The sequence below is a fragment of the Phoca vitulina genome, unplaced genomic scaffold (assembly GCF_004348235.1).
Source record: "Phoca vitulina isolate PV1807 unplaced genomic scaffold, GSC_HSeal_1.0 scaffold17, whole genome shotgun sequence".
Taxonomy (NCBI): Eukaryota; Metazoa; Chordata; class Mammalia; order Carnivora; family Phocidae; genus Phoca; species Phoca vitulina.
Window position 1 is genome coordinate 28,558,628 of NW_022589720.1, and position 26,001 is coordinate 28,584,628.

At 36.6% G+C, this 26,001-nt stretch overlaps 1 protein-coding gene across 2 annotated transcripts in view; it reads left to right on the plus strand.

Annotated features, from left to right (window-relative positions):
- The first annotated feature begins 6,051 nt into the window (after positions 1-6,051).
- The window catches only part of NIPBL (NIPBL cohesin loading factor), a 201,911-nt gene continuing 181,961 nt past the window's right edge, over positions 6,052-26,001 (plus strand). For both annotated transcript variants that reach the window (XM_032415149.1, XM_032415150.1), the window contains exon 1: positions 6,052-6,387. The gene's annotated coding sequence lies outside the window, so the exon portion shown is untranslated. The remainder of the gene's footprint in view (positions 6,388-26,001) is intronic.

Below are 26,001 nucleotides of genomic sequence, written 5' to 3' on the forward strand. Positions count from 1 at the left end.
GGTGAAATACTTGAGATATATAAGCTTTGGTTCAGTAACTGAATTAAAGATTCTTATGTTCTCTAAATTTTGTGTTAAGGTTTTAACCAAACTAGGTCTTAAATATCTATAATCGAAAGGAAACTGGCAGCATACGTCTGAAAAGAAACTTTTTTAATGCTCTTAGACCTGTCAACATTACAATACTGAAATCTATACTGAAATCAGGCGAAACAGTAAGTAATGTTTAAAACAAATTTTATTGAAATGTCTAAATCCTATTAAGACATTCCAGGATAACAGAATCCTTATTTTCTGTTTGATAGTTATTTTGCATCTCATTTATAAAGCCTTTCAAATTCTATACACAATACTCTCCTTTTAAAATTTCCCCTTTTAAATTCTGTACACAATTTTAAGTACATTTATTTAAATATATAGGGTGAGCTGGATGGCAAATGAAGGTTAACTATTTACTTTAAGAAATTATTTACTGGGGCTAGAGAGAAAAGGCTTACTGACAGTTTGTTATTTTTTGGAGGAAAGAGGAGTTTCTATCATTTTCAGAGAATAACTTGTTCTTATAATTGCTCGTGAAGGTAACAGTTTTCTTTGCATTCCTATCGCTAGTTAATATACGCTTGTTTTAAGATTGAAGAACAGGTGGGAAGAAATAGAAACAAACATCTTTTGCCTTATATTTATTATTTTGCTGTCTTCAGCATTTGAAATTAGAAAATGTACTACAATAAATAAGAAAATAGTCACAGATCTAAATACACCAAATTTAGCTCAACTAGGAAATTCTTTCTTAAAACTTCAACTATATTTAACATTTCTACAGTTTATTACCTACCCTCTACCTTAAGATCACCTTTCTGAAATCAGTATCAAACCTCCTCTAAAATATCCTAGTGCTTCCTCTAAAATTCCTCACTACATAGGCAACCAGAACTTCCTAGCATTCTTCTTCATTTTCTAAGGAGGGAAGTAAAGGTAAAAAACCTTAACTGTAGGTTTTTTTTAAAAAAAGTTTTTTGGGCCTATAACCCATAGTAAGAAATAGGTATTACATGGTAACTCAGCACATGCACACAAAAATGGAATCAATGTTTACTTAAAAATACACTTTACCATGTGTAATGTACTTATTATAGAATCCAGATTCTATTCTTTTCTCTGTTTTAAATTAAAAATGCTAGTTACAACCCACTAAATTTCATGACCCAGAATGGTATATGACCGAGTTTTAAAGCACTGGTCTAGGGGGACCTGGGTGGCTCAGTTGGTTAAGGGACTGCCTTCAGCTCAGGTCATGATCCTGGAATCCCGGGATGGAGTCCCACATCAGGCTCCCTGCTCAGCAGGGAGTCTGCTTCTCCCTCTGACCCTCCCCCCACCATGTGCTCTTTCTCCCAAATAAATAAATAAAATCTTAAAAAAAAAAAAAGCACTGGTCTAGTAGAGATGCTTTTAAGAGCATCGTAAGCACTCCCTTCATACCTATTTTAGATGTTAAGTTTTTAATGGATTTTGTATTCTTCCTTCATAGATAAAGTCATTTTTAATCTGTTATTCCAGATTGGTTTAGGATTAAAATACATGTATAGTTTAATTATCTGGTTCACATTCAGCATATGTGTAGGTTCCATTGAGATTAGGCTTTCATGAAGATTTAATGACCCTAAATAATTATATTGAAATATTACAGAAATGCTTTATTTAAGGGCTTTACCCTATGTAATGCAGTGAAACCTGTAATGTAGTATAATTAGTTACTTTTATTTAGGAGTATAAAGTACAGATACACAAAAATGTAAATATAGGAAAGTCATAGGATTATAAGTGGATGGCATGAATAATAAAATCTATGAATTTAGAGAAAATGAAGGATTAATGAGAGGACAAAACTCGTTCTTGAAGGCCAAGATGAAAAAAGTCCTTGGGGGGAAAAAACCATTAATTTCTATCATCTTAACAAAAATGGTTAAAATACATTGAATAACCTTCATAGATACTATCATAAATTTGATTAGGTATTCACTTTGAAAACTTGAAACAAGAACATATTTACATACTGTTGTTTGATATTTTTGTAGCTCACCCTCAAATCAACATCTATACTGAACTCATCAAAGTTTCTTAAGATCAAAATCATCCTAAAAGTTAATTTCCTAAATATGAAAATTTAGTAGAGTATGAAATAATCTACAAAACATATACACATAACATGTTCTTTACTTTTTTTCTATAAGAGTTAATTTTATCACTAACAAAGGACAGAACTGGTAGGCATAAAATAGTGTGGAAATGACTTTCTAAAATTTTTCATTTCCATCATTTTATGGCAAACTGTATTTATCTTGAAGATAAATATTTTTTTAAAAAATTCATAATTTGTGAATTGTACCAACTCCTGCTGACATTCAATATTTAATCCTTGAAATCCATTTAAAATATTTTATTAAATCTTATGCAATTTATTGATCAAGAATACATACGGGAATATCCAGGAATATAAAATAAATAAATAAAATTAGTGCAACTCAGTACTTAAAGCAAGGAGTCAATATTAGGCCAAATTAAGGGCTATCTACAAATTATTGACAAATCAAGGATATAACAATGAAATATAAAGCCACCATAAATCAACTGATTTGGGACATAAAAATTTAAAAATGTAAAAGCAAAATAAATGGATGGTGATGATCAAAATAAGCAACCCCCTCTCCCCCCTCAAAAAAAACCCAAGAAAGGAAGACAAATCAAGAAAACACTAAGATTAGATTAAGAGATTCTACACAAGATCTCAACTTGGATACTTAAATTTAGGCAAGCAAAACAGTAATTGATTTAATAGAAAAATATTCTGTATGCATTGAAACAATTTCTTTAATTCTGTGATCTGGAAAAAAAATTGATATAAATTATATACAAGTTAAAACTCTTAAAGGTAGAGACCTTGTCTGTTTTCCTTCACTAATGTGTATGAGATGCTTATCATAAAGCTAATTAGCACCTAATCTTTAATGAGGGAAGTGAAAAATAACATCTCTAAAATTTTAAATGCTGCAATAATGCCAAGACTTTTGTTACCTAGACATGCAAAATTACTAGTTTACCAGTAACATTTAAGAAAGCATATAGGAAGATAATTGTTTCCTTAAGCAAATTGAAATACTACTATTTTGAAACTGAGTGAAAAACATATTCTGAGCCATCTGTATATTACTTAAAGCTGTTCTTAAGATTAATGGGTAAACTTACAATGAACAGACTGTTGGATTTACTAAACAAGATCTAACTTTGTATTAATGGTTTTAAAGACTGTCTTTTCTTCTCCAAAAAATTCAATACATGAAATATTATTTGGAATATCATTGACAAAAGCTTAATGCATAGTTTCTAGTTTACTGGTATACGTCCTCATTTTAAAAGGCCTATTTTCCCAGACAATAATAGGAAATAAAATTCTCAATTTGTTTTGGAAAATCATGATCAATTAATATATTGGTATATCCAGTGCTATCAAAAGGTAAGTAAATGTAATGAACAGCAAACTAAAAGGTGAATTAAAAATATCCACTCTGCATGATCTAAGCTTTCACTGAGTCTTCTTCAGGAGGAAACTGTAAAAATGAATCTCACTAGTATTTGCTTTGCTTGACAGCATAACTGTTTAGTAACCAAAGTAGCCATATGTGGCCCTCTATATAAAGCCTCAGAAACGTGCACCTTTTGAATCATTGTGCTTGGTACACATTTTGTGCCCAATAAATACTTGCTGAATGAACTCTTCCAGTAGGGCTGGATTTGGGCTAGGCCAACCAAATTCTCACATACTTTAATTTCGCCTGTATTTTGCAAGAAAGAGGGCAGACGGGATAAAGATGATTGATTCAGGAAGAGAGCAAAGCTAATTGGCCCAGTATGAATATGATCATGTTATCTACTAATCAACTGTCCTCTAGCAAGCCCATTTACAGAAACCTAAAAACAATTATCACTAGTTTGTGGGCTTCTGATATTGTGGAGGGTGAATGTCTAGAAGTGGTGCCCTGCTCTAGAACTCTGTAATAAACTCGGTTTTTCCCGATTTTTTTTTTTTTTCAGTTTTCACAAATCTTTAATAAGGTTCTCTGTAGCATATAAGTGTATATATTAAAAGCCAGAGTTCAGAAATTGCTGTGGGGGGGGGGAGGTCAGGGCCCTTATAATTGTCATTTATTCATTAACCAAATACTAAGCATCCACTGTGTATGTCAGGCGTTAGTCTAGACACCATTTTCTCCACAAAACACCAGTGGAGAAGAACAAAACTTCCTGCCCTCCTGGAGCTTAACATTCTACTGGGGGAAAACAGGTAGTAAGATCAACACGTGAGATCTGTAAAATGCCTGAAGGATAAAGTGGGAAAGGGGGACAGGGAACATGCAGTTTCAAGAGGGGGCCACGGAAGCCCCGAGGTGACATCTGAGCAAAAAAAAAAAAAGGTGAGGGAGCAAGCCCTATGGATTCTTGGGGGAAAGAGGCTGGCACAGGGAATAGCAAGGGCAGAGGTCCTGCTCGCAAGAATGTCAGGGCAGCTTCTCCCCCACCCGCGCGCAGTATTTAGGCCACGGTCAAGACTTTGGCTTTTCCTCTCGGCTAGATGCAATGCCATTGCAGGGTCTAGAGTAAAGGAGTTAACAAGATCTGATTTAGTTTCTCGAGTGATTTTTGAGGCAAATGCAATAACCTGAGTGCAAATTTTCCCATTTACTTGTAGCGTATTGGAAAACATACACGAATACGTAACCAATACAATAACGTATAATCTAAATTCATGAAACTGTAACACAAATTTCGTCCCGCTTGAATAAAATTCGCTTACCTACAGCACTTTTTTACCTGAACAAAAGCGCCCCTTCAGTTTACACTAACTTAACAGAGAACTGCGAAAAGAGAAAAGTTTGTTACAACAGGAGACCACAAGCATGGCACTGTACACACAATCACATCTGTGCTCCAGCCTCGTGCAGTACCTCACTGTTTCAGATGGAAAGAGGAAAACGACGTTGGAAAACGGCTGGCCCCAGTACCCCCCCCCCCCCCCCCCCCCGTCGCCCACGGTCTGCCGGTGGCCCGAGTCGCGGCGGGCGGCTCTCCCCGCGCGCCCGGCTCCACCCACACCTAGAGAGGGGCGCGGACCCGCGCGCTCCGGCCCCGCCGCCGGCCAGCTCCTCGTTCGCACAGCGTCGCCTACAGGCCTTTATCCCGACAGTTAGGGAAGAACCAAAACCACCGCCAACAAAAAGACCAGAAAAGACCGCATATTTCCAGAAACCAAAGCATCACAAACACGATTCCAATTCAATCCAGCTGGGAATCTTCTTCACCTCCAAGGATTGCGTTCTCGCTCCGCAGAAATAATGCAGACACGGGCGTAGAGTCCGGCCTCTCCAGAGGAGAGAAGGTGTACGATACATCCATCCACCAGGCTGCAGAGACACCATTTAAAAAAATGCACCGTCGCCGTCGAATCGCGGGCGTCCTCTACCTGGCCGCCCCGAGCTCGGCTCCCTAAGCTAATGACCACCAGCTGGGTTAGCGAGCTTGGCCTGTGAGCCGGCTCGGGCCTGAGCGCCCCTCACGCCCACGACCACCACCGAACTCGGGCCCCGCTCCGGTCGGCCTCCAGGAAAATAAAAGACCGGGGAGAGCCGGCCCGCCCGTGCCGCAGCGAAAACGCCGCTCCGCAGGATCGACAATAAAAGGCAACATCCGCAGTCGCTCTGAGGAGAAGGGCGCAAAGGAGAGCCGCCACCGCCTGCTGCCGGCCCCGGCCCGTCCGGGCGCGGGGTGGTGCGGCGCGGCGCGGTGCGGCGCGGCCGAGGACGCGAGCCGAAGTGGCGGCGGCAGCGGCGGTGGCGGAAGTGGAGTGGGGAAGAGGGGGTGGTTGTTAGTGTTTGGCGCCGGCGGAGGGAGTCATTCCTGCAGCTGCACTTCCGGTCGGCATTTTGTTCTGAGAGGGAGAGACGGAACGAGAGAGAGACACACACAGGGCTCCTTCCCCCCCCGCCCTCCCCCCCCTCCCTCCGTCGGTACCGACTCACCCGACACCACCAAGCCGCAGGGAGGGACGCCCCCGCCGACAGGAGGATTGGTTCCCGGGCCGGCGGCGATGCCCCCCCGGTAGCTCGGGCCCCCGGTCGGGTGTTTGTGAGTGTTTCTATGTGGGAGAAGGAGGAGGAGGAGGAAGAAGAAGCAGCGATTTGTCTTCTCGGCTGGTCTCCCCCCGGCTCTACATGTTCCCCGCACTGAGGAGACGGAAGAGGAGCCGTAGCCACCCCCCCTCCCGGCCCGGATTATAGTCTCTCGCCACAGCGGCCTCGGCCTCCCCTTGGATTCAGACGCCGATTCGCCCAGGTAAATTCCTGCTCTTTATTTCGGCGGCGGCGGCGGCGGCGCCAGGTCCTCAGCGTCTCTCCTCCTCGCTCCCCTCCCCGCCGTTTCCTTAGCGGCCCCAGGTCTCCTCCACGGGCGAGTCTAGAGTTCGCTCCTCTCTGGTGGCAGCCGCCCTGGGTGGCGGTGGTTTTGTACTCTCTCCCGGCCGGCTCCGGTGGCGGGGACTGGGCTCCTGCCGGGCGGCCGGGGAGGCGTAGGCCCGGCGGAGAGTGCAGGCCGCGGGCCAGCGGAATCTACTTGAGCTCGGGGATTAGGAGAGCTCCGGGCTGAGCGGAGCTACTGCTGGTCGGTGACAGGCCTCGCCCGGGAGAAGAGCCGTAGCTAGTGAGGAGGCGGAAACAATACAACTAACAGCGAATGTGCCCTGATCGTCCCCATATTTACAACTTTCCTGGTCCGGGAGTGGGGAACGTCCCAGTGAAACAAACAACCCCCCTTCTTCCCCCTGTGACCCCATGAAGGGAGGAAGTAGTTTCAGTTAGTGAGACAAATGTAAATACTCAGACACGGATCCAGTGGTAATTCTTGCCCTGTGTAAAACTTGTTTGGACATTAGAAAGTTAATAAAGACTCTTTCTTTTTTTTAAAGAATTAAATTGCCCACATGAATATTTAATATAGAAAACCGTGGGGTGGTAGACACTGCATGTGCCCCCCCCTTCACCAAGAGCTTTTATGTTGTTGTTTGACAGTGTGTGTTGCACATGGACTTTTTATTCAAAGGCAAGTGTAAAGTACTTGACAGGTTTACCTTGCCACTTTAGATTTGTGTGCGTTATATAAGGACAATTTTAAACGACTATACATAAAATACTCAGGTACTTCCTGATCTAAGCGTGTAGAAGCATAAAAAGAATATTAAATGTTCTGAGAATTGTACCGAGGTACAGGTAAAACCAATTTTCTTTAAAAGCATAGAAATTAAGTTATGCTTAAAATCCCAGGGAGGTTAAAAAAAAATGTAGAAGGTGCCATCCTTTCATGTCAGGGCAGATCTTCTTGAGGTCCCAGGATTGTCATTGGCTGTTTGTGCCCATGATGTTTGACTGTGTAATGAGAGAGGTGTCATTTTAATAGGTCAAATGTATCTGTAAATGCTAGAGAAAAAATATCAGTTCTGCCTTAACAAATTCTAGTTTACGAGTAAAGTGTTCAGAGCTTGTTTATTGAGGCGTTGGTAAGGTAGGTTGGTGTAAAGGAAAAACAATCAATTTAAAAGTCCTCAGCCATACAAATTGCATAGAAAAAAATAAATGTACCTGGCATTAGACTGTTTTGATACTTTGTCTCATATTCACTGAAGGAAAACTTTCACTGGTTAGAATGAAGCAACACTGATCAACAAAGTCCCTTGTTTTACTAATGGGTGTTACATTGGTTCGGATTTTTTGTGTCTCATTAAATTATTATTGTCATTGTAGAGTAAGTAACTTTTCTGAAGGTTATTTTTGAGTTTAGCACTCTGCTTAAAATAAATTGTTCCACATTTCCAGCAAACGTATGGATAAATGTTAAAAAGAGTGAAGTTAATATAGCTGTCACGTACTAGGCATGTTTTTAATGCTATAAATCCGTGTAGTAGTCAGTAGCGTGTCCGTGATTTGTATTGGTCAGGGAGCAGTTTGAATTTTAAAAAGCCTGAAGCTCCTGCTGAGCCCCAATCCCGGCCTCCCTCCCTCCCACTAATCTCCCATTCCTGTCTTTGTGCTGCCTGCTCCTGTTAGACACTGTTTGCTGCAGGGCCTCAGGCCTACACTGGGTGGGGGGCAGGCGAATGGGGGCTTGCTGGGGGGGAGGGAATACAGAAGGGAGGAACACTTCACATCTTAAGCAGAGAGTTTGGGACTGGGGGGGGAGGGTGGCAAGCGGGTAAGGGTTTCAATATAAATGTTTGAAAGGCCCTTATATGAACCTGTGATACCTTTACAACTTTTATTTAAATAAAATACGGAGACGTATGTCAAAGGATGAACATATTTCTACTAAAGGTAATGGGAAGGAGGAGTTCTGCTTGCTTAGTGTTCATCAACAGAAGCAACTTATTTTTAGAGTTTTATAGTTAAAGGGAGCTTTCTTACACAGATGTTTGAATCAATGTGTTAGATATCTGTTTATGTGATTGATTTTTTTTTTTGTGACTTTGGAATTAAAGTGAATTAGTTCTTACCAGATCTTATTTTCCCAACTCTACATATTTAGTGTTTTGTAAGTAATACAGGTTGTGTGATAGCTTTCATTAAGATAGTATAAACATTTTAAAGTAAATTGAAAATATTTTTTGTTTGATCCAAACCAATTATATGAGTTATTTTTAAAGGAAGAAACATTGTAAAGCTCAAGGAAACCCTAAACTTGAACTTTAAAATTTTTGACAACTTAGTTGGAAGGAATAGTTTGTATTTCCCTAGAGATTATAAATACTCTGTTCTACCTCCCCTGTATTGGTTGTATGGATAGTCACCAGTGGCTGTTTTTGTATTTCTACTGTTATTTTTTTTTTTTTTAATTTAGTGAAAGAAAACCCTGTAAGTATTCCAGTAATCTTGTAATGTTAGTTATATTATTTGGAGAAATAATTCCTAGTATTATTCAACAGTGTGGTTTATTGTTTCTCTCGAGTCTACAGAGCTACCAATAACTTAAAATAATTACTTGAAAAGAAAGCAACTTTAAAGTAGTGAAAGCCTAGTAAATCAAATTAAAATTGAATATTAAATAGTTATTTTTAGTGTTTTGAGAAGAGTGTATAGGATGCTTCTTCTTGGAACCATTCAACAATTTGTTTACTATAAGTTATTGGAAAGCATTTTGAACCTGTCCTGGGGATCATTATAATACTGCCCCCTTTAAGAAGAAAAAAGTTATATTTGAAGAAAAACTGTGTATTTCAGATTATCTTTGGGGATGAAAAGTGAAAGTTTTTAGTATGGTAGTAAACCAGGTTTTGTTTTTTTGCATAGCGATCATTATTAAATTTCAGAAATACTATGAGCAAAGCTATACCAATTCAAATATGAAATCTTTTTTTATTTGAAGCCAGACTAACCAACTCAAACATGTATTTTCTAAAACTACTATATTAATTTCATATTTAATTTTTTGGTACTAATCCATCATCAGACTGCTATAGAAACATTTGAACCCACCTAGTTCATATTTTGGCATACCCTATATTTATGTAAAAATTAGTAATACAAGAGTAGATAAAAACTGAAGAGTTTGATCTTTATATAGTTTCATTTAACTTTCCCCACCCCATTGCTTATTAGGAAAAGGATAATTTGTGAGTAATTCTGGAATTTTAAAATACGATTTTAGTTTTATGTGAAGTGATTGGGAAGACTGAGGTAAATAAAAGTTCCTTTAAGAGAAATGTAACTTCAGTGCTGTTGATCACATTTATTTGCTATAAAATGAATAGGAAATTACTGACTAGGAACTTTATAGAAACCTGGTAATGAACTGTTTAGTTGAAGATACTTATTTTAATATCCTGAGCATATTAAGTTGGCTTTGGTGGTAATTTATGGTACTATATAGCCTTTAAAAATCATTTCAAAATGTACTTTTTAAGCACAGCTTTTCTATTTTTAGCAGTTGTCATTTATAATTATTCTTTGAGTTTTTAAAATGGTTCTTTTTCAAGGTGACCTGAGTTCATTTTTAAATATTCCCATTTCCCTGTGAGAGAAGTGACCGGCATGATTTCCATTTTTTGATGAAAAACTTTATACTCAGAGGCACATGATTTGTGTAGATTCATGTGGTGAATGAGAATAAGGGATTCTCTTGCTTTTACTAGTTTTTTATTAAATTATGTTGCTTTAAGGAAGTGTGAGCCCTGGTCATGAAGCTAGGTATTGCTGTTGCTCAGTGCCGACGACACTGATACCTTAAGTGACTTTTTCAATGATCAGAGTCCAAGGTGCTTTTTCCTCTTCTTTTAGGGAGATATGATACCTGTCTCTTGATTGTATTCTCCTGGTATGAAAATAGTACTTTTACATTAGAAATCCTGACCTTGTGTGTATGTTTGGTGTTTGAATGATTAAATTTATTTACATTTTGTTCCTCCTTAAGAATGTAAATCAATTAACTGTATTTGTAGTAAATATATAGTAACTCCTGAAAATGTTTTTATAGAGTGGAATTTTAACGTTTCTCGTTGATTTAAAAGCAATTTTAAAAATACCATGTCTCGATGAACCATGAGAGACTATGGACTCTGAGAAACAAACTGAGGGTTCTAGAGGGAAGGGAGGTGGGGGGATGGGTTAGCCTGGTGATGGGTATTAAAGAGGGCACGTATTGAATGGAGCACTGGGTGTTATACGCAAACAGTGAGTCATGGAATACTACATCAAAAACTAATGATGTAATGTATGGTGATTAACATAACATAATAAAATAAATTTTTTTAAAAAATGCCATGTCTCGAGGCACCTGGGTAGCTCAGTTGGTTAAGCGTCTGCCTTTGGCTCAGGTCATGATCCCAGGGTCTGGGATCGAGTCCCGCATCAGGATCCTTGATCACTGGGGAGTCTGCTTCTCCCTCTGCCTGCCACTCCCCCTGCTTGTGTGTGTGCTTTCTCTGTCTCTGACAAATATGATCTTTAAAAAGAGGTAATAAATAAAAATATCATGTCACTTTACTTATAGTCATCATTGTAATTTTAAAAAGTATTTTATGTGCTCAGAATTTTTTAACCCAAGTAAGTAATAAAAATGATTTTAGATATTTGGTCTTACATATTATTTTGTTTGGTATAAATCTAGGGTCAATTTTAATGAATTGTTTTAAGGCATATTTCTTTCTATCTCCAAAGTGATACTGTTAGGAGAGATTATTACTTAATACAACATTGCCAGCTAGATAAGATTTTGAGGGCTTATTATGTGCCAGGAATTGTGTTAAGTATGACCCTGTATTATTATCTCATTTAAAATAAGAAGCTCAGGAAATAGAAACAGTAATCCACAATTTACAGAACTGAGGCTGGAAAGGTTAGAAAATTGCCCATTGTCTTATAATTAGTAAATGTCAGTCTGGTTTATATTTTTTCTTGAGGATTTAGGATTCCACATTTCTAGTTTTAATAAAATCTTCATTTTTTTGGTTGCTCAGTTAATTCAATACTTACAAGTCAGGTAGTCAAGGAACCTGTGTACTTTGGGCAAAGAACTAAAATAGAATTCAGAGTGTATATCCTGTATATATTTTTGAAATCATCAAATCCTTACTGTCTTATATTTTAGTGTTTGTTAAGCAGTCTGTGGAATTTTTACTTTTATTTTTATTGAGTTGAAATTGTCAAAGCATCGATTTCTAGAAAGGGAAAATGCAGCTTTAGAGAGTGATTTCATTCATAGAAATGTATATGACCAATTGTAATATTGTAGATGAATCTATAAATTAGTATGGTAATTTTTAAAAAATTCTAGTGTTTCTATAGCCAAAGAATGTTAATCCTTTCAAAGTCATCAACTTGGGAAGTTGTGCACTTATTCTAGAGCTTTTGCCATACAATCTTACAGGGATTCCTTTCCTTTGAGATAGTCTTTTTTTCTTTTTCTTTTTCTTTTTTGGGCCTTAATGGCAAATCTTTATCTTCAGGGGTGAATTTGAGTTTTAGAGACAGTAAAAAGCAATTTAGAACTTAGTTTAGGATAACAGATTTAATAAGATCTTTTTTTTTTTCAAAGATTTTATTTATTTGACAGAGAGAGACACAGCGAGAGAGGGAACACAAGCAGAGGGAGTGGGAGAGGGAGAAGCAGGCTTCCTGCAGAGCAGGGAGCCCGATGCGGGGCTCGATCCCAGGACCCTGGGATCATGACCTGGGCCGAAGGCAGATGCTTAATGACTGAGCCACCCAGGCGCCCCAATAAGATCTTTTTTGTGTGTCAGACACTGTATTGAGTGGTTTATGTTTGTAATATGTAATATTATTGAGTGATTTCCATCTACCATGAATCTTCACGGTATGTAATATGAGTCTGGTTATGTTTATGATTCTAAGATACTTGAGAAAACTGAGGTATAGAATGATTAAACGACTAGCTGAAGGTCCCATAGCTGACAAGTGGAAGAAAGTAGAGGAAAGACTCCAAAGTTGATGCTTTACCTATCAACCTTAACCACTACAGTGTATATCATGATTTGAACCTCTAGCTACCCCATGAGGTTAGTGATGTGTTCTTGTTTTACAGACAAGGAAATTAAGGCTCATCATGTTTAAGAACCTAGTCCAGGGTAGCAAATCTAGCAAGTGTTAGAGGTGTAGGACTCCAGCCTAATATGTCTAATTCTCAAATGTCCTTCCATTCTATCACCCTGCCTCTTCAAGATTTATAATACACTTTTTGATGAAAAGGGTAGGCTTCGTTATAAAGCAGTGAACTGTTGTCTTATAAAGAGGATTTCTAAAATGTTTTGGTTAATTATAGATGATTGATTATACTCTTTTCTGTAAAATACCTTTGTTTACACCTCATATAACATACAAAATGTATACACAAATATGCATTTAAGTAAGATTTATTTTTAAATATATGCATGCTATGTTTATGGAAATTGGCAAAATGTGGAAAAGGCACTTTCTTTTTCATAATACTGTGATTCAGTTATTTCTTATAAAAATGTCAAGCATTAAAAAATATTCCAAAGAATACATTAAACTTGCAACATAGTTTATGTAGGTAAATTGTTTTGCCATCTTACATGTGTGTAACATCAGTTAACACAAACGTACCAAACTTTTCAGGTGTTCTTTTGTATACGTTTGCCTTTTGGCATAAAGGAAAAACATTTTCAGTATGCAGAAACATGGAATTAGCATTAATTAATTTACTAAAATAATTTTTTATACCTGGTCTGTGAGTGGATATTTTGAGAAGTAACACAGGTAAGATTTTTACATCTCCTGAAAAACTCAGAAGCTATGACATAATTTTGAAATACTCAATTCCTTTTTGTTGCAGTTATTTGGGTCATTTGTACTTCTCAATCCTTTGGTCTTATGCTAATGAAATGTATACTTGTTTTAATAGGAGTACTGTTTTTTAACAAGTTATTGATTCTAGGTACCTTAAAAACTTACAGAGCTTGAAACACTAATGAATTATTAAAACTTAAAATATAGTTTACTCTAAAAATATTAATCTTTATGATCTTATATCTAATTTTTTAATTTGCAAAACGAAAATGTCCTTGAAATTAATCCTAATAAGGAAAATAGATCACTGACTTTTCTGAACACTTCTACTTGGCAACCTTTTCAAGAATTTTAAACTGGCTTTTTAGTTGTCTTTATCTGATAGGATTGTGGCTTGCCAATTTCCACCTAAAAAAAATTGATCATCTGAGTTAGGCTATATGTAATTTAGTTTTTCCTTGGTAATGACCAAGGAAATTTTGAAAATTTATGAGTGTAAATTGGGCATAGATTCCCCTCCCTTTTTAAAATACCGTTCTTAAAAAATTGATGCACATGGCAGTTTTATTTCACCCCAAGGTTCTGCCTATGTCTCAGAAAACTCTAAAGTTGAAAGTTGAAATGTAATGCCCTAAAAGCTACTGTTACCATTCTTTCCCCTTTGAGAAGAGAATTAAGAAACCAGTACTTATGCCATAACCTACCTTCAGGTTATCTTGAAAGACATACATGACATATGCTTTTAATTTAACTCTGTTACAATCTTTTTACTCTTTTCTCTTTCCGTTTTCTTATGTGTTTCTTCCTATCTCTGTCAATGTCCTAAGCAAAAATTTTTTTATAGCATAGTGAACACAGGTGGTACTTTTAATGTGGATGGTTCTGTAATGTATTATTTTCCTTGATGAAACATTGAGCAGTTTGAAAGTCCTCAAATTCTGAGATCTTCGTAAGTTCAAAATGTTAGTGAGAAAGTATTGATATTAACTGTGAAAATGTATATTTGTGTAGCAATCCTGCTTTCTTCTGTAGACATGTGTTACTTCTCAAAACGTCTACTCATAGACCAGAAATTTCTTTTAAGGTGAAAGAGAAAGCATGGCCTTTTTTTGTGAAAGTTTCTCTGGTTATTCCATGTCATGACATTTGTGAGTTTATTACTTGTATCTCTTTGATAAAGTAATTTGCTCCTGTGTCTGTAAGCCATACTAAGCCACCTGCTATCTGAAAGGAGGGAGACTTGTATTATTTTCATCTTTATGTCTATAATACCATCACAGTGCTTTTCCTGTTTTGCAAGTATTCAATACATTTTTGTTGAACTAATTGATTAGAATTGAGCTATATGATATTTTCTAAAGATACATTTCTAAATCTAAGCTTAGTAAGTGGCAGTATATGTTTGTGCTAATTTTGAAATATAATTTTCTTAGATATATGTGTTCTTAAGGCTTCTTGCTTCTTGGGTAAGACCATTTTATTTACATACATCCCAACAATGCACACATAACAACTTGTGTGTAAAAATAAATCAAAAAGGGTGATGGACACTGGGGAGGGTATGTGTTCTGGTAAGCGCTGTGAATTGTGCAAGACTGTTGAATCTCAGATCTGTACCTCTGAAACAAATAATGCAATATATGTTAAGAAAGAAAAAAAGAAGAAGAAGAATGTAGCAGGAGGGGAAGAATGAAGGGGGGGAAATCGGAGGGGGAGAAGAACCATGAGAGACGATGGACTCTGAAAAACAAACTGAGGGTTCTAGAGGGGAGGGGGTTGGGAGGATGGGTTAGCCTGGTGATGGGTATTGAGGAGGGCACGTTCTGCATGGAGCACTGGGTGTTATGCACAAACAATGAATCATGGAACACTATATCTAAAACTAATGATGTAATGTATGGGGATTAACATAACAATAAAAAAATTAAAAAAAAAAATAAATAAATCAAAAAGAAAAACTCAAAACAGAGTTCCTTTTTTAGTTGTTAGTAAGGATTGTAAAGTATATGAAGGGTTTTTTGTTTTGGCCCCTTGGACAATAGAATTGGGAATAAGATACTGAGAGAAGGTATCCAAATACTTTCGTTTTAAGCTCAAGATTGGTTTATTATAGTTTTAATTTTCTTTGCTAATTTATGTACTGTGTATAATAACAATGTGGATAAGTTAACTGTAATGAGAAATACATTACAGTACGTTAAAAATGCTATTCATGGGTGCCTGGGTGGCTCAGTTGGTTAAGCATCTGCCTTCAGCTCAAGTCATGAGCCCCGATTTGGGCTCCCTGCTCAGTGGGGAGTCTGCTTCTCCCTCTCCCTCTGCCTCCCCCCCGCCCCTGGTTGTGCTCTCTCTCTCTCATTCACTCTCAAATAAATGAATAAAATCTTTTTAAAGAAATGCTATTCATATAAAATAGTGCTATTCATATAAAATTTTAGATGACTGAAATTTTTAAAAAATTTAAAGCTTATTGAAGTGTACACAGTAAAAGTCACTGTTTTAGGTACACAGTTTGATGAGTTTTGACAAACATGTTTAGTCTCGCAACCTCCACCACAATCAAAACATAGAATGTTTTCATCACCCCAAAAAGTTGCCTTATGTCCTTTTGTAATCAGTTTCCTACCCCTGTTCAGCCCCTGGCAACCACGTGTAATTTCTGTCTTTATAGTTCTGTATTTTCTAGAATGTCATATAAATGGAATTGTACAGTATGTAGGCTTCTGTGATAAGTTTCTTTTGCTTAGCATAAGGCTTTTGAGATTCATCTGTGTTGTTGCACATATTAGTAGTTTGTTGGTGACTGCATTTTGAAATTGAATTAGAATACCCTTTAACTTTGGTACTACTGTCAAAAAAGACTGAACAACTTTAGATATTTTACTTTAGATATTTCTCTCATATCTTGCAGTTGCTTTACTATTGGACATAATATTACTTGCCCATTTTTACCCCTCACCTCCAAAAAATTTGTAATTAACATTACTAGTAAGTGGCATTTATTTATATGAGTTCATTCTGTCAGGTTAGATGCCTTCTTTTTCATCACAATTAAAATAGGTAGCATCACATATTTTGAACATCTAGCACATAGAAACTGGAATAAGAAATGAGGGATGGTACAATAATAACTCACCAAAAATTGAGTTCACGTTTTAAGTTTAATGTTTGTTGTTTATACTAAAAATAGAGTATCAGTTATAGTGAAGAACAGTTAGTACCTCTCTTTTAATGCTTAAAGTTAGAGAAGCAGTGCTGTTTACTGAAAGTTGGGGCAGATAATGAGTAAAGGACCATTTTCTGGTCATTTTATTTGACCACCTTTTTTGTTTTTTCACCACTCCCTTTTTGAAACCCCTTTCTCCCTTTGGTTAAGGGTTATGTGTCTCTTATTTTTCTTCCCCTGTGTATTTGACCTCTCATTTGTAGGCTCTTGCTAGTTCTTCCTCCTCTGTTCACCCCTTAAGTATTGGTATTCCCAAGGTGGTTCTTAAGCCTTCATTCTGTTCTCCCTTCCTCTTGATCCCATCTATTCATACGACTTTTTACATGCTTGTTACCTGTATGCTGATGACTCACAAATCTATCTCCAGAATGATATATTTCTCTTTGAGACAGATCCATCTGTCTACCAGGCACTTCCTGATGTCCTGTAAATACTGTAAATTCAAAAGTATATAAATCTGAACTCATCCCTCAATTGTTCCCTACTCTTAACCACTTCCCCCCAAAAAAGAAAGAAATCTATTCTTACAACTATGTGAAGTAGGTGAATGTTTCCACCATCACCTCAGCTCCCTAAACTGAAAACTTGATGATAATGCTTGACCCTTTTCCTTTACTGTACCTTCAACCCAGTTGTTCATCCAGTGCTGACGTTCATAACACCTCTGAATATCACTTCAATCTATCCCTCTACTGTTTTTGATGCATAGAGTGGGCGTGTATGTACAGCTTGTCAGTTGGAAACTTCTAGCATTCTAAGAAGATGGCACTTGTGAAAGATGTGTTTAGTGTTAGGATATTTTTTATATGCTTGGGCTCTGATATTTAAAATTAAGGTATATACACGGTGCCTGGGTGGCTCAGTTGGAAGAGTGTGTGACTCGAGCCCCACATTGGGTATAGAGGTTACTAAAAAAAATTTTTTTAATAAAATTAAGGTGTAATCTTTATTAACATTCATGCTTTATAGCCTAAATGAGACTGTCTTCTGTACACATTTCCACTAAATCAAAAAATCTAGGGCTTCTGACATACAGCCCAGTGTATCAACCAGAACAGTTTGCTCCTTTATCCTTTTAGAGTACTATAATTCATAAATGTGTACATTCATTTCAATACTGTGTTCATGTGTTACAGAGCAGAGTCTGAGTTGAGTGGAAAATGGGAATGTAGGAGGAAAGGGTAAAGGAAGGGCTTTTAAATTAACTTTCCTATACTATGGAAACAAGTTCACTTGAATAACTTTCACTTTTACTGCAGATAACAGAAAACTAAAGAAACAAATACAGTGGGATATGATACTGTTCAGTTGCTAGGCATTCAAACATTTTTAATGGCAAGAGTTAGATATGTTATAACTGTATTACTTGTTTATGAAGTTATTGCTGGTGGTTTTGTATAACCTTGCAATGTTTCTTCCTTGGAATAAGAAGTTATTCCCTTCACTCACTCCCCATTTGAACAAAAGGGTCTGCTTAGAGTTACTGGTTTAAATGATCCTGAATATCACTTTGTAAAGGACATATTACAATGTGATGCTATCTTGAAAAACAAAGTAAACCTGTCTTCACTATATCTAGAGTTTATAACTAAAATAATAGGTGCTGTATTTTGCTCTAGCGCTAATTACCATGTTTTTGAGAAAATGGGATCAATCTAAAGGCAGTTTACAAAGGCTGATGGGAGAACCCTGTCTTTATTGAGTCTTTGGTACCTTGTACATAGCAACCACTCAACAAACAATTGTTGAATAAATGAATTTAAATTATATTTCAGTTTTGGGACGAAGGACTAATTGGAGTGACAGAAGATAGGTGGGGCATGTTAAACATAGAGTAAGTTTAATGGAAGAAAGAAAGAAAACACAAAGCCCAAAAAAGGTCGGACAACATTTAAAGCAAAGAACTAGTATAATTTAGTTAATTGCTTGTATTTGGGCAATTACACTTGCTTAACTGGGTAAGAAAAAAATCTGTATATAAGTGTTTTGGATTCTTTCTACTCTTTTATTCCTGCTTCAGCTTTGCTTCTGGTTTCAGGTATTGCCTCTGTACTTCCATCTTCACTGATAAGGGACAAATTTGTAGGTTCAAGGCTAAAATGACCTGCAAAATCCAGATATACATATTCAGAATTGAGAATTGGTGGGAAAGGGAGAGAAGTGTAGTTTTTCAGTCTTTTCCAGTTACTCAAGGTTTGTAGTGTATGTCAGAGTGCCATTGCATGTCTTCAGTATTCAGATGAAGAGGCCTAAAAACTAGAATTTAAAATGACTTAACAATTTGCAACAAGTTTGTTTGTGACTGTCCTAGAATACAGTTCAGTATCTGAATCTCTAATATGCTGTCTATCTGTGAGCCATGCTGCCACCTACATGAATTATCATACAATTTTAGTGATTCTTACTGTTTTCAACTAGAAGATAGCCACCAGAATTTTAGTGTTCTTTATAAAGGACTTTATAGTACACCAATTCTCCATTCCCTTAGTTTTTTTGGAAAATATAAAACTACTTACAGTTTTCTGGTATGCTAAGTAAGGCTAACTTGTGGAATTTAGAACTTAGAATCTTTTAAGAACTTCAAAGTTAAAGACTTCCTTTTTTTTTTTTTTCCAACTATAGAAGCAGTGTGGAAAAAACTACATGCTATTTGGAAAATAGGAAAAATATAATCTCATATTTTAGGTTTTTCCTACTAGGTTTTTAATAAAAATATTTATATGAAATATAATTTTAGTTAAATACGTATTCATGGTATAAATTATACATACATAGTCCTGTTTCTCAAGGTTGTCTCATGAAGATTTTCTTCATTTCCTATGTAGTGTTCATAATTATTTAAAATGTTATCCCGGGGCACCTGGCAGGCTCAGTCAGAGGAGATGTGACTCTGATCTTGGGGTTGTGAGTTTGAGTTCCACGTGGGGTGTAGAGATTACTTAAATAATAATTTTTTAAAAACTTTACCCAATAGTTTTGTCAGAGGATGAACCATAATTTCCTTAGTCATTCTGTTGGACATTTTATTTGCTCTCACTTTTTTCTATATAAAACTAAGGCAGTGGAACATCTTTATATGTACTGTTTGCCCTCCCTTTGGAGGTTTTATTCACTTAGAGTTAGAATACCATAAGTGGAAGTTGGGCCAAAAGTTTGAACATTTTTATGGCTCTTAATGTGTATTTCCAAAAATAGTAATAATATGTATTTCCATAATCTATTTTCATTCATGTTTTAATTCATTCAGTAAATGCATTTTTTTCATATAGATGCAAATTCCCTATTAAGATTATTCTTAGGTTGTTTAACTGCCCATCTTCCCCACTGTTGTGGGTGTGATCTCCTTTCAATATAGTTTTGAACTTCTTGATGATGAAAATCATAGGCTTTTTCAAACTAGGTGTATTTTTGGAGGTATATAGTGAAATTAGCATAGAATCTAATCTAAGCTAGCTGCTACCCAAGTGACATTTAGGCCAGTCATTAAGCTCATTTCTTCAACTGTGAACTGAAGAGGTTCTTGGGTGGTCTCAGGTTTTAGGATTTTCATGGACAAAGCAAAAGGGGAAAAAAGGAAATTAGATAAATGAAAGAAGGGAGTAGTAGTTCCTAGAAATAAAGTTGCAGTTAAAGGATCATCAGTCTTTTATTAGCAGAAAACAAACAAACAAAAAAATGGTAAGGAGATTTCTAGATTGGAGCACACTAAAAAGAAAAGTAAATTTTTAGGTAGGTCCTAGTACTTACTCCTAATATCTGAGGCATGAAATATTTAGTGTGGTGTGGACATGGCCATGATCTCATACTCATTCTCTTGTTCATCAAACATTGAATGTTACCTATGTCTCAGGACCTTTAAGATGTTAGAGATGGTGAAATAAAAGACTCCAGCCTTGCCTTCAAGGATCTTTTTTTTTTTTTTAAAGAGCGAGAGCATGAGGTGGGGGGTGGGGCAGAGGGAGAGGAAAAGAGAGAATCTTAAGCAGGCTCCAGGCCTAACATGGAGTGTGATACAGGGCTCGATCTCAGGATCCTGAAATCATGCCCTGAGCCAAAATCAAGAGTCAGACGCTTAACCAGCTGAGCCAGCCAGGTGCCCCCTAGGATCTTAAAGTCTAATATAGGCAGATAAACAAAGATTATATTACAGTATTAAGATTGACTAAGAGGAGCGCTGAGAGGAATCACCTAATTTGGACTAGAGATGAGGTGTAAACTAAGTTTTGGAAAGCCATTAATTAGACTTAGGAGCCTGTGGGGCTGGGGCAACAGTTCAATTTTGGAAACTGCAGATGCTGAGATTATTGGAACACAGGGCTGGAAAAGGAGCATGCCATAGATATTTGAAGCTACAGAGAAGGGTAGAGTCCACATTATGAAGGAATGTATATGCCTTTACAAACTCTGCATTTTACTTTAAAAGCATTAGGGAACCAAGAAATTATTTAGTAACGAAATATGTTTTGTATTTGAAAAGTATTTTTTTTGGCAACAATGCAGAGATAGTAGGCAGAGAAAAGAAGGCTAGGGAAGCTATTTAGGAATTGATGAGGTCCTCGGTTAAAACAGTGAGAATGTGGAGGAGGAAACTTATAAAAAAATGTTAAGGAAATAGCCTGGATACAGTTTGGTATTTTTATGTAGGTAGATTGGGTAATGGAGAATGAAAAGAGTCAAGGATGCTTCCTTGATTCTCAAGTTTCATACTTGTTGGGCTTGGAATGTGGAAGTTCCATTCACTAATGTCAGGAATATAGGAGAAAGTTTTACGAATTGTACAGTGGTAATGTGGAAGAAGGGAGGGAGGTGATACTACAATTTTAGGCATGTCAAGTTTAACCGACCTGTGGGAATTCACGTGTAAGGTGGGTATGGGAGTTTAAATACTTCAGGTCTTTAGAGCTCAGAAGACATTAGACTTTTCTTCGGCAAAGTACATAATTAAGAATTGGTCTATTAGAGGATTATTTTCATGAGGAAGACATTTCTAAATTTATGTGGACTCTTTAAAAGGACATATAAAATTTAACTTTAAAACCATGTTGAAATCCTAGGATTCCTTTGTTTTCTTATCTGAGAATATCCAGTATAATAATCATTTTGTTATTATAGTTCTGGTATAGATATACAAATTAGAATTAGCACATAGCTTTTAAAGCCAGCATAAGTTAAATGACTTTTGACTGCCTATGAATAAGAATACAGTCTACCTAGAGAAAGACAAATACTATATGATTTCACTTGTATGTGGAATCTGAAAAACAAATGAATAAACAAAAAAGCAGGAACAGACCCACAAATATGGAGAACAAACTGATGGTTGCCAAGGGGGGAGGGGAGTTGGGGGGATGGACAAAATGAGTGAAAGTGAGTGGGAAATACAAGCTTCCGGTTCTGGAATGAATAAGTTGCGGGAATAAAAGGTACAGCATAGGGAATACAGTCAGTGGTATTATATTAGTGTTGTATGGTGACAGATGATAGCTACACTTGGGGCGAGCATAGCATAATATATAAACTTGTTGAATCTCCATGTTATATATCTGAAACTAATGTAACATTGTATGTTAACTATACTTCAATAAAAAACAATTTTTAATAAAAAAGATACAAAAAGGAATACAGTCTATGAAACACTGTATCACTTTTCATATTTTAGACTGGATATTGAAAAATTTAGTGGCTTGGTCAAATTGTTGTAGACACTAATGGTTATTTGAAAATGACTTTCAAGGCTGACCTAGAAGATCTCACCAATCTTAAATCAGGGTTAAAAGTAGAATGGGTGATACCAGGTGTTTTTGTTTTTGTTTTTTTGTTTTTATTTTATTTTTTCAAAGATTTTATTCATTTATTTGAGAGAGACAGATTGTGATAGAGATAGCAAGAGAGAGCACAAGCGGAAAGGAGGGGGGAAGGAAGCTCCTGCTGAGCAGGGGGCCCGAACATGGGGCTGGATCCTAGGACCCCGGGATCATGACCCGAGCCGAAGGCAGCCGCTCAACCAACTGAGTCACCCAGGTACCCGTTTTTTATTTTTTGTTTTTGTTTTTTTAAATCTTACTTGGTTTAAATTACCAGAAGAGAATAATACCATTTCTTCTTGAGGTTTTGCTTTTCAGTGTATGGATCATATATTACTATGAACTTAGAATGACAAAATGAATGTTCTTGTATGACTGTTTTCTATTGTACAAGGCTCTTCCTAGGGCCTTCCTTCCAGCTTACTCAGAAGATTGCTTCTTTGGTTAGTTTTATACTGAATCCATACACATAATGAGATCTTTTAGTGGGAACTGTGTTACTTTCTAATGGAGGGATTATCTTTACAAATATAATTAAGGGTCTACTTTTAGAATAATTAAATGGCAGTGGCTTTTTAAAAAGTATCATATGCAGGAATAATTATAAAGGAATCAAACTGATTTATCAAAAATAATTGACCAGGTGTCATAATGTCCAAATGGAAATTTGTGCTTCCTAGAATCTAAGTACATTTAAGCAAATGTACTTTTTTTTGTTTTGTTTGATTTGGTTACAGAGATGGCACACCAGAATCATCTAGGGAATTTTTTCAAACTATAATCCTTTTCTGGAGATGTAAAATAAGTTTGTAAGTTGCTCTTTTAGTTCTTCCCTTAGGCTTTTTAATCATTCCACAAGACTTAATTGAACACTGTAGGCTTAGCAATGAATTCTAGGCATTTGGTATTAAGATTTTTTTTTTCAGCCTCCCTCCCAAATTTTACATGGCTGCCTAAAAGATCCTTCTTTTCTTCTATTCTGCAAAAACATTATTTGTGAAGCATAAAGGAGCAAGAAACTGGTGAGTGGAATTATTAGTAAATTAGAATGAAAAATAGAATGGAGAGATGTGTTGAGTCTTGAAGAATGGAGGGGAATTGCTGGATACTAAAGAGGACATAGAATTGAGGAAAGAAGTTAGCGTAGCAGACACTATAAATGAATTTGGCAGAATTGTTAAGAAATTGAAGTAAAAATTTTAAGATTTTATTTATTTGAGAGAGAGAAAGCGCACATGCGCACATGCGAGCACAAGTGGATGGAGGGGCAGAGGGAGGAGGGGACTATCCCGTGAGTGCAGAATACCAGGACCCAGAGATCATGATCCCAGCGGAAGTCAGATACCCAACCCACTGAGCCACCCAGGCACCCCTGAAGTAAAAATTTTAAAATACATATTTGTAACAGTACTTAAAATACTGTAAAAAATTATGAACTGACTGGGCTCCTGAAGGTGGCTTGTGTTTAAAAAAGTTTTCCCAAAAGTCAAATGTTGGATACATACTGCTTCAGAGTAACATGTAAAATGCTTAGAAGTAGTTAAATCCTCAGCAAATATTTGTTACTTTTATTAGTTGACAGCTACCTTTCTCATTGTGATTTGATAAAAAATATATCCTTGTTGAGTATATTCCTAAATGAAAATCAACTGATTTGTGACATTTATAATGAATTATTAGGAAGGAAGATATTTGATAAGCAAAGAAAAAGTAATCAGATTGGCTCAAGTTCATATGGTATTGAAATATGAATACTCCTTCCAAATATAACTTTGCTGTATACCCCAGATCAAGTGAAGTATCCCAGATAATAACTACCTATACAAGGAACTTGATTTAACTATCTCTAATATCTAAAGTTAATTATGCCTCTAAAGGTGTTGTATTATACTATTACATATGACAGTATACATATATGTACAATATGTACATATATATCCACTAAATTTTGATAACTCATTTTGTATTTTCTTGCTTTATACCTTTTAATCAGAACATTTATCTCCTTTTTTCTCCATCTATCCAAATCCTATCTTCTTTTTGTTGAGATCTTACAGGTTTTTTGGTAGGTGATAGAGGGAGGGTAGCATAACAGAATTACTAGGCTTTCCCCCCCGCCGAAGCTTATAATACTTTCCCCCTTTTCTCCTGCCCCCTAATTCATGTGATCTCTTTTTTTTCTAATACATACTTGTGTGGCAGAGTTAGTTATTTAAGTTATATGTTGACTTCTCACATTTTCTTATTGTATATCAAGCTACAGTTTATTTTGTTTCATTTTACATTACTTGTATTATCTTCTCAATTAGATCATAAACTTTTTGAGGGCAGGATCTGCCAGTGGTACCTGGTAAAATGTTTTGCCTGGAGCAGCCCTTAGCAAGTGTTTGCTGGTAATGTGTGTGGCTCATCTGAACTAGATTTAAAAGATTTGGAAAATATCTCACATTCTCACAAACCATAAAATTCGCTCTTTTAAATTGGGCGGTCGTAAAAATTCAGTGGTTTTTAGTTTATTCATAAAGTTGTGCAACCATCATCACTATCTAGTTTCCAGAATATTTCATCGCCAAAAAAAGAAACCCCATACCCATTAGCAGTGACTCCCCGTTCTTCCCTTTTCCAGCCCTTGGCAACCAGTAATCTACCTTCTGTTGCTATAGATTCCCTTATTCATAAGTAGAATCATGCAGTGTGGCCTGTTTGTATCTGGCTTCTTTCACTTGGTCTTCTATATTGTAGCATGTATCAGTACTTCATTTTTTATAGTCAAATAATATTCCGTTGTATATACAACATTTTACTTAACCTTTTGTTAGTTGATGGACATTTGGGTTGTTTTCACCTTTTGGTTATTATGAATAATGCTGCTATAAACATTCATGTTCAGGTTTCTGTATGGGCATATGTTTTCACTTCCCCTGTGTAGATACATAGGAGTGAAATTTCTAGGGCATGTGCTAACTCTGTAACTCTTTGCAGAACTGTCAGACTGTTTTCCAAAGAGACTACATGATTTTTACAGTTCCATTTTCAGTGTTTGCGATTTACTTTTTTTTTTTAATTAATTAATTTATTTATTTGACAGAGAGAGACACAGTGAGAGAGCGAGCACAAGCAGGGGGAGTGGGGGAAGCAGGCTTCCCGCAGAACAGGGAGCCCGATGCAGGGCTCCATCCCTGAGCCGGCTCATGACCTGAGCCGAAGGCAGACGCTTAATGACTGAGCCACCCAGGCGCCCCAATTTACACTTTTTCTACATCCTCACCAATACTTATTATTCTGTGTTTGAATGTAGCCATTCTAGTGGGTGTGCAGCAGTCTTTCATTTTGGCTTTGATGTGCATTTCCCTAATGATTAATGATATTGAGCGTCTTTTCATTTGCATATTGGTCATTTATGTATCTTCTTTGGGGAAGTGTTTCTTCTCATCTTTTGCCCGTTTTTAAATTGGATTATCTGTGTTTTTATCCTTCAATTATAAGTTTTTAATATATTCTGGATCCAAGTCCCTTATTAGATATATGATTTACAAATATTTTCTTTCAGTCTGTGGGTTATCTTGTCACTTTCTTGATAGTGTCCTTTGAATCACAAAAGTTTTTTATT